This window comes from Rutidosis leptorrhynchoides, chromosome 6, assembly GCF_046630445.1.
Source record: "Rutidosis leptorrhynchoides isolate AG116_Rl617_1_P2 chromosome 6, CSIRO_AGI_Rlap_v1, whole genome shotgun sequence".
NCBI classification, from domain to species: domain Eukaryota; kingdom Viridiplantae; phylum Streptophyta; class Magnoliopsida; order Asterales; family Asteraceae; genus Rutidosis; species Rutidosis leptorrhynchoides.
In genome coordinates, this window is record NC_092338.1 from 433,613,317 (window position 1) to 433,626,176 (window position 12,860).

At 34.3% G+C, this 12,860-nt stretch overlaps 1 long non-coding RNA gene across 2 annotated transcripts in view; it reads left to right on the forward strand.

Annotated features, from left to right (window-relative positions):
- LOC139854464 (uncharacterized) overlaps nucleotides 1-12,860 on the forward strand; it is a 50,137-nt gene extending 37,277 nt beyond the window's left edge. The window contains exons 2-4 of one of the 2 annotated variants that reach the window (XR_011761376.1): nucleotides 12,266-12,344; nucleotides 12,427-12,513; nucleotides 12,621-12,860. This is a non-coding gene — a long non-coding RNA (uncharacterized lncRNA). Of the gene's footprint in view, nucleotides 1-11,835; nucleotides 12,345-12,426; nucleotides 12,514-12,620 lie in introns of those variants that run through there. The other variant, XR_011761375.1, reaches the window with a different exon arrangement.

Genomic DNA, 12,860 nt, shown 5'->3' on the forward strand with positions numbered 1-12,860 from the left:
CGGGGTTCTGCACCAAATTTTGCAACAAGTGTAAAAGAAATGGTCATAGCGCGGCGAAGTGTGAGGTCTACGGACCAGGGGTTAATAGAACGAAAGGAACAAATGGTGTCGGAACGAGTAATGGCGGAGCAAGTAGTGTCGGAGCAAGTTATGCCAATGTAGTTTGTTATAAATGTGGAAAACCAGGCCACATTATTAGAAATTGCCCGAACCAGGAGAACACGAATGGACAAGGCCGTGGAAGAGTTTTCAATATTAATGCGGTAGAGGCACAGGAAGACCCGGAGCTTGTTACGGGTACGTTTCTTATTGACAATAAATCTGCTTACGTTTTATTTGATTCGGGTGCGGATAGAAGCTATATGAGTAGAGATTTTTGTGCTAAATTAAGTTGTCCATTGACGCCTTTGGATAGTAAATTTTTACTCGAATTAGCAAATGGTAAATTAATTTCAGCAGATAATATATGTCGGAATCGAGAAATTAAACTGGTTAGCGAAACATTTAAGATTGATTTGATACCAGTAGAGTTAGGGAGTTTTGATGTGATAATCGGTATGGACTGGTTGAAAGAAGTGAAAGCGGAGATCGTTTGTTACAAAAATGCAATTCGCATTATACGAGAAAAAGGAAAACCCTTAATGGTGTACGGAGAAAAGGGCAACACGAAGCTACATCTTATTAGTAATTTGAAGGCACAAAAACTAATAAGAAAAGGTTGCTATGCTGTTCTAGCACACGTCGAGAAAGTACAAACTGAAGAAAAGAGCATCAATGATGTTCCCATTGCAAAAGAATTTCCCGATGTATTTCCGAAAGAATTACCGGGATTACCCCCACATCGATCCGTTGAATTTCAAATAGATCTTGTACCAGGAGCTGCACCAATAGCTCGTGCTCCTTACAGACTCGCACCCAGCGAGATGAAAGAACTGCAAAGCCAATTACAAGAACTTTTAGAGCGTGGTTTCATTCGACCAAGCACATCACCGTGGGGAGCTCCTGTTTTGTTTGTCAAGAAGAAAGATGGTACATTCAGGTTGTGTATCGACTACCGAGAGTTGAACAAACTTACCATCAAGAACCGCTACCCACTACCGAGAATCGACGACTTATTTGATCAACTACAAGGCTCGTCTGTTTATTCAAAGATTGACTTACGTTCCGGGTATCATCAAATGCGGGTGAAAGAAGATGATATTCCAAAGACTGCTTTCAGAACACGTTACGGTCATTACGAGTTTATGGTCATGCCGTTTGGTTTAACTAATGCACCAGCTGTGTTCATGGACCTTATGAACCGAGTGTGTGGACCATACCTTGACAAGTTTGTCATTGTTTTCATTGATGACATACTTATTTACTCAAAGAATGACCAAGAACACGGTGAACATTTGAGAAAGGTGTTAGAAGTATTGAGGAAGGAAGAATTGTACGCTAAGTTTTCAAAGTGTGCATTTTGGTTGGAAGAAGTTCAATTCCTCGGTCACATAGTGAACAAAGAAGGTATTAAGGTGGATCCGGCAAAGATAGAAACTGTTGAAAAGTGGGAAACCCCGAAAACTCCGAAACACATACGCCAGTTTTTAGGACTAGCTGGTTACTACAGAAGGTTCATCCAAGACTTTTCCAGAATAGCAAAACCCTTGACTGCATTAACGCATAAAGGGAAGAAATTTGAATGGAATGATGAACAAGAGAAAGCGTTTCAGTTATTGAAGAAAAAGCTAACTACGGCACCTATATTGTCATTGCCTGAAGGGAATGATGATTTTGTGATTTATTGTGACGCATCAAAGCAAGGTCTCGGTTGTGTATTAATGCAACGAACGAAAGTGATTGCTTATGCGTCTAGACAATTGAAGATTCACGAACAAAATTATACGACGCATGATTTGGAATTAGGCGCGGTTGTTTTTGCATTAAAGACTTGGAGGCACTACTTATATGGGGTCAAAAGTATTATATATACCGACCACAAAAGTCTTCAACACATATTTAATCAGAAACAACTGAATATGAGGCAGCGTAGGTGGATTGAATTATTGAATGATTACGATTTTGAGATTCGTTACCACCCGGGGAAGGCAAATGTGGTAGCCGATGCCTTGAGCAGGAAGGATAGAGAACCCATTCGAGTAAAATCTATGAATATAATGATTCATAATAACATTACTACTCAAATAAAGGAGGCGCAACAAGGAGTTTTAAAAGAGGGAAATTTAAAGGATGAAATACCCAAAGGATCGGAGAAGCATCTTAATATTCGGGAAGACGGAACCCGGTATAGGGCTGAAAGGATTTGGGTACCAAAATTTGGAGATATGAGAGAAATGGTACTTAGAGAAGCTCATAAAACCAGATACTCAATACATCCTGGAACGGGGAAGATGTACAAGGATCTCAAGAAACATTTTTGGTGGCCGGGTATGAAAGCCGATGTTGCTAAATACGTAGGAGAATGTTTGACGTGTTCTAAGGTCAAAGCTGAGCATCAGAAACCATCAGGTCTACTTCAACAACCCGAAATCCCGGAATGGAAATGGGAAAACATTACCATGGATTTCATCACTAAATTGCCAAGGACTGCAAGTGGTTTTGATACTATTTGGGTAATAGTTGATCGTCTCACCAAATCAGCACACTTCCTACCAATAAGAGAAGATGACAAGATGGAGAAGTTAGCACGACTGTATTTGAAGGAAGTCGTCTCCAGACATGGAATACCAATCTCTATTATCTCTGATAGGGATGGCAGATTTATTTCAAGATTCTGGCAGACATTACAGCAAGCATTAGGAACTCGTCTAGACATGAGTACTGCCTATCATCCACAAACTGATGGGCAGAGCGAAAGGACGATACAAACGCTTGAAGACATGCTACGAGCATGTGTTATTGATTTCGGAAACAGTTGGGATCGACATCTACCGTTAGCAGAATTTTCCTACAACAACAGCTACCATTCAAGCATTGAGATGGCGCCGTTTGAAGCACTTTATGGTAGAAAGTGCAGGTCTCCGATTTGTTGGAGTGAGGTGGGGGATAGACAGATTACGGGTCCGGAGATTATACAAGAAACTACCGAGAAGATCATCCAAATTCAACAACGGTTGAAAACCGCCCAAAGTCGACAAAAGAGCTACGCTGACATTAAAAGAAAAGATATAGAATTTGAAATTGGAGAGATGGTCATGCTTAAAGTTTCACCTTGGAAAGGCGTTGTTCGATTTGGTAAACGAGGGAAATTAAATCCAAGGTATATTGGACCATTCAAGATTATTGATCGTGTCGGACCAGTAGCTTACCGACTTGAGTTACCTCAACAACTCGCGGCTGTACATAACACTTTCCACGTCTCGAATTTGAAGAAATGTTTTGCTAAAGAAGATCTCACTATTCCGTTAGATGAAATCCAAATCAACGAAAAACTCCAATTCATCGAAGAACCCGTCGAAATAATGGATCGTGAGGTTAAAAGACTTAAGCAAAACAAGATACCAATTGTTAAGGTTCGATGGAATGCTCGTAGAGGACCCGAGTTCACCTGGGAGCGTGAAGATCAGATGAAGAAGAAATACCCGCATCTATTTCCAGAAGATTCGTCAACACCTTCAACAGCTTAAAATTTCGGGACGAAATTTATTTAACGGGTAGGTACTGTAGTGACCCGAACTTTTCCATGTTTATATATATTAATTGAGATTGATGTTTACATGATTAAATGTTTCCAACATGTTAAGCAATCAAACTTGTTAAGACTTGATTAATTGAAATAGGTTTCATATAGACAATTGACCACCCAAGTTGACCGGTGATTCACGAACGTTAAAACTTGTAAAAAAAACTATATGATGACATATATATGGTTATATATATAGTTAACATGATATTATGATAAGTAAACATATCATTAATTATATTAACAATGAACTACATATGTAAAAACAAGACTACTAACTTAATGATTTTGAAACGAGACATATATGTAACGTTTATCGTTGTAACGACATTTAATGTATATATATCATATTAAGAGATATTCGTACATCATAATATCATGATAATATAATAATTTAAAATCTCTTTTGATATTATAAACATTGGGTTAACAACATTTAACAAGATCGTTAACCTAAAGGTTTCAAAACAACACTTACATGTAACGACTAACGATGACTTAACGACTCAGTTAAAATGTATATACATGTAGTTTTTTAATATGTATTTATACACTTTTGAAAGACTTCAATACACTTATCAAAATACTTCTACTTAACAAAAATGCTTACAATTACATTCTCGTTCAGTTTCATCAACAATTCTACTCGTATGCACCCGTATTCGTACTCGTACAATACACAGCTTTTAGATGTATGTACTATTGGTATATACACTCCAATGATCAGCTCTTAGCAGCCCATGTGAGTCACCTAACACATGTGGGAACCATCATTTGGCAACTAGCATGAAATATCTCATAAGATTACAAAAATATGAGTAATCATTCATGACTTATTTACATGAAAACAAAATTACATATCCTTTATATCTAATCCATACACCAACGACCAAAAACACCTACAAACACTTTCATTCTTCAATTTTCTTCATCTAATTGAACTCTCTCAAGTTCTATCTTCAAGTTCTAAGTGTTCTTCATAAATTCCAAAAGTTCTAGTTTCATAAAATCAAGAATACTTTCAAGTTTGCTAGCTCACTTCCAATCTTGTAAGGTGATCATCCAACCTCAAGAAATCTTTGTTTCTTACAGTAGGTTATCATTCTAATACAAGGTAATAATCATATTCAAACTTTGGTTCAATTTCTATAACTATAACAATCTTATTTCAAGTGATGATCTTACTTGAACTTGTTTTCGTGTCATGATTTTGCTTCAAGAACTTTGAGCCATCCAAGGATCCATTGAAGCTAGATCCATTTTTCTCTTTTCCAGTAGGTTCATCCAAGGAACTTAAGGTAGTAATGATGTTCATAACATCATTCGATTCATACATATAAAGCTATCTTATTCGAAGGTTTAAACTTGTAATCACTAGAACATAGTTTAGTTAATTCTAAACTTGTTCGCAAACAAAAGTTAATCCTTCTAACTTGACTTTTAAAATCAACTAAACACATGTTCTATATCTATATGATATGCTAACTTAATGATTTAAAACCTGGAAACACGAAAAACACCGTAAAACCGGATTTACGCCGTCGTAGTAACACCGCGGGCTGTTTTGGGTTAGTTAATTAAAAACTATGATAAACTTTGATTTAAAAGTTGTTATTCTGAGAAAATGATTTTTATTATGAACATGAAACTATATCCAAAAATTATGGTTAAACTCAAAGTGGAAGTATGTTTTCTAAAATGGTCATCTAGACGTCGTTCTTTCGACTGAAATGACTACCTTTACAAAAACGACTTGTAACTTATTTTTCCGACTAGAAACCTATACTTTTTTGTTTAGATTCATAAAATAGAGTTCAATATGAAACCATAGCAATTTGATTCACTCAAAACGGATTTAAAATGAAGAAGTTATGGGTAAAACAAGATTGGATAATTTTTCTCATTTTAGCTACGTGAAAATTGGTAACAAATCTATTCCAACCATAACTTAATCAACTTGTATTATATATTATGTAATCTTGAGATACCATAGACACGTATACAATGTTTCGACCTATCATGTCGACACATCTATATATATTTCGGAACAACCATAGACACTCTATATGTGAATGTTGGAGTTAGCTATACAGGGTTGAGGTTGATTCCAAAATATATATAGTTTGAGTTGTGATCAATACTGAGATACGTATACACTGGGTCGTGGATTGATTCAAGATAATATTTATCGATTTATTTCTGTACATCTAACTATGGACAACTAGTTGTAGGTTACTAACGAGGACATCTGACTTAATAAACTTAAAACATCAAAATATATTAAAAGTGTTGTAAATATATTTTGAACATACTTTGATATATATGTATATATTGTTATAGGTTCGTGAATCAACCAGTGGCCAAGTCTTACTTCCCGACGAAGTAAAAATCTGTGAAAGTGAGTTATAGTCCCACTTTTAAAATCTAATATTTTTGGGATGAGAATACATGCAGGTTTTATAAATGATTTACAAAATAGACACAAGTACGTGAAACTACATTCTATGGTTGAATTATCGAAATCGAATATGCCCCTTTTTATTAAGTCTGGTAATCTAAGAATTAGGGAACAGACACCCTAATTGACGCGAATCCTAAAGATAGATCTATTGGGCCTAACAAACCCCATCCAAAGTACCGGATGCTTTAGTACTTCGAAATTTATATCATATCCGAAGGGTGTCCCGGAATGATGGGGATATTCTTATATATGCATCTTGTTATTGTCGGTTACCAGGTGTTCACCATATGAATGATTTTTATCTCTATGTATGGGATGTGTATTGAAATATGAAATCTTGTGGTCTATTGTTACGATTTGATATATATAGGTTAAACCTATAACTCACCAACATTTTTGTTGACGTTTTAAGCATGTTTATTCTCAGGTGATTATTAAGAGCTTCCGCTGTCGCATACTTAAATAAGGACAAGATTTGGAGTCCATGCTTGTATGATATTGTGTAAAAACTGCATTCAAGAAACTTATTTTGTTGTAACATATTTGTATTGTAAACCATTATGTAATGGTCGTGTGTAAACAGGATATTTTAGATTATCATTATTTGATAATCTACGTAAAGCTTTTTAAACCTTTATTGATGAAATAAAGGTTATGGTTTGTTTAAAAATGAATGCAGTCTTTGAAAAACGTCTCATATAGAGGTCAAAACCTCGCAACGAAATCAATTAATATGGAACGTTTTTAATCAATAAGAACGGGACATTTCACTTCGGCTGTTGCTTTTGCTGCCTCGGCTGCCGCAATTCTTTCATTCACACGTTTCTCGACTAGTTGCTCAAACTCAGCATCCGACATTTGAGACATGTTTCTTCAATAAACACAACAGATATAATTTAATCATATAGAATATTATAGGTAAAATGAGTTGTCAATAGTTAATCGTAGCATATTAATAATATGAACCGATTATTATAAAAGCTTTTTCTTCTTATTAGCATTTTATAATTATTTCTAGGGTATTACCTACCCGTTAAGTTTATACATAATAGCTAGTACAAGGAATTAACTACTAAAATCCTAATAATATTCCACTATGAAAAATTATAGCGAGTTACTACATTATTATGTAATAATAATAATAAGAAGTAGTAATAATACAAATAATCATTCCATGCATTTATTATTAATAAACCAAAATAATACAATACCATACAATACTGATATTTTACATATGCTTATTTTACATAACAAGATAGAGTAGCACACATAAGCAATAAAATAGCGCATGGAAGATTTATGGTTGCGAGGTCGTTCATTCAGAACTATCAGAAACTTCTTCCCATTTGGTTCTCTCTGCCAATTGTTTGTGTGCACATGGTCCGACAGACATTCTGGCAGTGTATTTTATTTTTAGTTGGGGTTTTGAGGTACCCGTTACCTCAGTGGGTTTTATACAATAAGGGTGGTTACGGATCGAATGGTCCTGTTCTTTTTTAATAACTAAGGACATTTTATTATTGTGGTTGTTTTTATTATCTATTGCAAGTTGGAATTTCTCCTTAGTGATCTCTTTTATTTCATTAGCGACATCCTCCTCCTTACTGATCTCGTCTGATGACGAACTGTCTGAGTCATGTGTAGGAGAATATGACGACGAACTGCAAGAATATGTACCGGTGGTCATGAACCGAAATCTGCCAGGCGTAATCGGCATAACCCGCCCGTCGGCGGTATATCTGGACCAATGTCCATATTTGTTTAAAAATGGACGATCCTCTTTTACTCCAGGGATCATGGGTCCATGCCAACGATACTGTGGCTCCGGAAAACTAAAGCTGGGTGGAGCTGGAACCTCCTCTGGGTTTACCGGGAGTTGAGATTCCCCTGCTAACACAATTTCTTCTTTAATAGGTATTTGAACGCCCTTTTCAGTTGTGGATAGAATAGATTCAGTGTCCGATTCCGAGTCGTACAAAATGATAGGATTAGAAGAAGTCATCTATCACATAATTGAAACAACAATTACGTTAGCATATAAATATATTACATATAATGTTTTTGACCAAATGATAAGCAAAAATCAGTAAAAACAAATATGTTCATAGTCCAGACTCACTAATGCATCCTAACAATTACCAGTTAAACACACTAATGTAATTTCTGGTTCCCTATGACCTCAAGCTCGGATACCAACTGTAACGACCCGTCAAAATCGCTATTGACGCGGCACGTTAATCATTGATTCCACAGTGAGGTTTTGACCTCTATATGATACGTTTTGATATAATATTGCATTCATTAAAATAAGTGACTTTCTAAACATAGAAAGTTATAAACATGTGGGCGAGTGCTTAGGTATAAGCAAAACCCCGAAATACATAAGTCTTTAATTTACAGGTTGACATCACAGTCCAATTATTTATTACACAACGCAGTTTTATTTTGAATGCAATAAACTTTGTACAAAGCATGAGAGACTCCATGCAGGCAACAAGCACATCACAGCGGAAGCATTCTAAGGACCTGAGAATAAAACATGCTAAAAAGTCAACACGAATGTTGGTGAGTTATAGGTTTAATTGCTCGAGTCATAAACATATATAAAGATAGACCACAAGATTTCATCAAAAGTTTATCAATAGATTCTACGTAACAGAGCACCCTGGTAACTAAACTTAACGCTATAGTGATAATTACCCCATTCGTTTTAATACACGCAAACCAACGTGTCTTAAACTCAAATAACATACGTCCGTTAAAAGGCTAGCGCTCTAGCTCGGACGGGGATGTCAAGCCCTATGGATCCATATACAATTATTCGCGCCCACCAGTCCATATCCTATGTACTGGCAGCTACTAGTTACCAAAGCTAAGGGATTTTCGGTTTAACTCAGTGTAGAATTTAGTATGCACTTGTGTCTTATCGCGTTTAAAATAAATTGCATGTATTCTCAGCCCAAAAATATTTAAAGTATTTAAAAAGGGATCTATAACTCACAGTTCAATATTGCGATTCAATATTGTAGGCAAATTGCGTAGACGTAATGATGGTAGACGACTGTATGGTTGGTCTTGGATTCAAGAACAATACCCCGAACAATACCCAATATTTCCTTATTTTAAAACGGTTTGAAACCCGAATTAAAAATACCCTCGAATATACTTTATTATTATTAAACTTAAAATTAAAATTATAATTATAATTATAATTATAAAATTTACGTACATAAATTTTTATGAAATATTTCGTCGAGCAAAACTGACCTTTTATAGTACTTTTCGATTTACTGTAGCTCATGTGATCGCATGAGTTTTCAGTGTTTTTGCCATGCGATCGCATGGCCGCCTTTTCTGTTTCTGTTTGCTAGTTCGCCGACATCAAATAGTGTTTACTGTAGCAAATAGTGGTACTGTAGCAAATAGTGTTTTACTGTAGCAAATAGTGTTTACTGTAGCAAATAGTGTTTTACTGTAGCAAATAGTGTTTACTGTAGCAAATAGTGTTTTAATGTAGCAAATAGTGTTTTACTGTAGCAAATCACTGTAGCAAACTCGTTTTCACTGTAGCACTGTAGCAAAATACGGTTTCACTGTAGCAAATAGTGTTTTACTGTAGCAAATTAATTTTTACTGTAGGAAAGTCGTTTTTACTTGTACATATATATATACATACATATAATTGTTCATGAATCATCGAGAGTAGTCAAATGTAATTGTATATATGTAACAGTTCTAAAATTTTGAGACTCAATCTAACAGACTTTGTTTAACGTGTTAAAATAATAAATCGTATAGAGAATTGGTTTAAATAAGTCAAAAATTTTCGGGTCATCACATAACTTGACTTTTAAAATTAACTAAACACATGTTCTATATCTATATGATATGCTAACTTAATAATTTAAAACCTGGAAACACGAAAAACACCGTAAAACCGGATTTACGCCGTCGTAGTAACACCGCGGGCTGTTTTGGGTTAGTTAATTAAAAACTATGATAAACTTTGATTTAAAAGTTGTTATTCTGAGAAAATGATTTTTATTATGAACATGAAACTATATCCAAAAATTATGGTTAAACTCAAAGTGGAAGTATGTTTTCTAAAATGGTCATCTAGACGCCGTTCTTTCGACTGAAATGACTACCTTTACAAAAACGACTTGTAACTTATTTTTCCGACTATAAACCTATACTTTTTCTGTTTAGATTCATAAAATAGAGTTCAATATGAAACCATAGAAATTTGATTCACTCAAAACGGATTTAAAATGAAGAAGTTATGGGTAAAACAAGATTGGATAATTTTTCTCATTTTAGCTACGTGAAAATTGGTAACAAATCTATTCCAACCATAACTTAATCAACTTGTATTGTATATTATGTAATCTTGAGATACCATAGACACGTATACAATGTTTCGACCTATCATGTCGACACATCTATATATATTTCGGAACAACCATAGACACTCTATATGTGAATGTTGGAGTTAGCTATACAGGGTTGAGGTTGATTCCAAAATATATATAGTTTGAGTTGTGATCAATACTGAGATACATATACACTGGGTCGTGGATTGATTCAAGATAATATTTATCGATTTATTTCTGTACATCTAACTGTGGACAACTAGTTGTAGGTTACTAACGAGGACAGCTGACTTAATAAACTTAAAACATTAAAATATATTAAAAGTGTTGTAAATATATTTTGAACATACTTTGATATATATGTATATATTGTTATAGGTTCGTGAATCAACTAGTGGCCAAGTCTTACTTCCCGACGAAGTAAAAATCTGTGAAAGTGAGTTATAGTCTCACTTTTAAAATCTAATATTTTTGGGATGGGAATACATGCAGGTTTTATAAATGATTTACAAAATAGACACAAGTACGTGAAACTACATTCTATGGTTGAATTATCGAAATCGAATATGCCCCTTTTTATTAAGTCTGGTAATCTAAGAATTAGGGAACAGACACCCTAATTGACGCGAATCCTAAAGATAGATCTATTGGGCCTAACAAACCCCATCCAAAGTACCGGATGCTTTAGTACTTCGAAATTTATATCATATCCGAAGGGTGTCCCGGAATGATGGGGATATTCTTATATATGCATCTTGTTAATGTCGGTTACCAGGTGTTCACCATATGAATGATTTTTATCTCTATGTATGGGATGTGTATTGAAATATGAAATCTTGTGGTCTATTATTATGATTTGATATATATAGGTTAAACCTATAACTCGCCAACATTTTTGTTGACGTTTTAAGCATGTTTATTCTCAGGTGATTATTAAGAGCTTCCGCTGTCGCATACTTAAATAAGGACGAGATTTGGAGTCCATGCTTGTATGATATTGTGTAAAAACTGCATTCAAGAAACTTATTTTGTTGTAACATATTTGTATTGTAAACCATTATGTAATGGTCGTGTGTAAACAGGATATTTTAGATTATCATTATTTGATAATCTACGTAAAGCTTTTTAAACCTTTATTGATGAAATAAAGGTTATGGTTTGTTTTAAAATGAATGCAGTCTTTGAAAAAACGTCTCATATAGAGGTCAAAACCTCGCAACGAAATCAATTAATATGGAACGTTTTTAATCAATAAGAACGGGACATTTCATAATGTTTATATTGTTATGTCACTTTTTGGAAGTTATAGGGATGCTGGATTTGTTTCAGATTTTCTGTAACCTACTATTGTTGTTGTTGTTTGAAACATTATTAGGGAACATCTTTTCTTTTACATGTTATGAAGGTCTTTTTTGGTTTCTTAATTAAGATTAGTACTTAATTTTATATGTATAATAACTTGGCAAAGTACTAATGGTATATGCAATGAAGAATTGTTTCTGGTATAACCTCCTAATTTTAACTTTATTAGAGTATCATTATTTCTTAGCGTCAATATTGATGATCTTTTACATGATTTTCCTTGATATGTATGTTTCTTCCTTTGTTTGTTGTTGTTTCATGTATTTTGGCCTTTTCTAGATATGCAATTAGTAAATAAATAACGTATGACCGTTAGTTGTTTGAGGATTTATTTATTTTTAGGAGTTTAAGATTCACATTCAATTGGTTTCCGCTCTAATCGAATAGGATTTTCCAATCCACTCCTCATCATGATGTTCACGTGTTTGTTGGAGGGTTAATATGCACTTCTTCTTTAAAGCTTACGGTAATTACAATATCGTTTTTATCAAGATTGTATTCATTATTATTTTGGTTGATTTTCTTTCACATTGCTATTGGTGTTTCAGTGTTTGTGATACTTCGATTTGAATTACTGGCTGGATTCGAAAGCATGGCTACATCAGCAGCAAAGCATAGATATGCATTCGTATCAGGTACTAATTTTCACCATTTTTAAACAAAAATGATGCGTTACTAAAAAAAACTAAGCTCTGTTGTGATTGGTTGTGTTTTAGACATATATAATGATTGATTGCTGCAGGTAAAGAAAGATCAATTCATTGCTTGATTTTGGTTTAATACAATTTCAAAAGTTGGTATGTAATTAGTGCGCGAGAAAGGTATACCATAATCTAATGGTTGTTTATTTGTAATTATTATATAACAGTCTTGGGTATGATTAGTAATGAAGTTCCTTCGAAGTTACTGTAATTGATGTATTCACTTAATAGTAGGATCATGGTGGTCTTTCAAGATATTGGCTTTCATAAAATTAATAGCA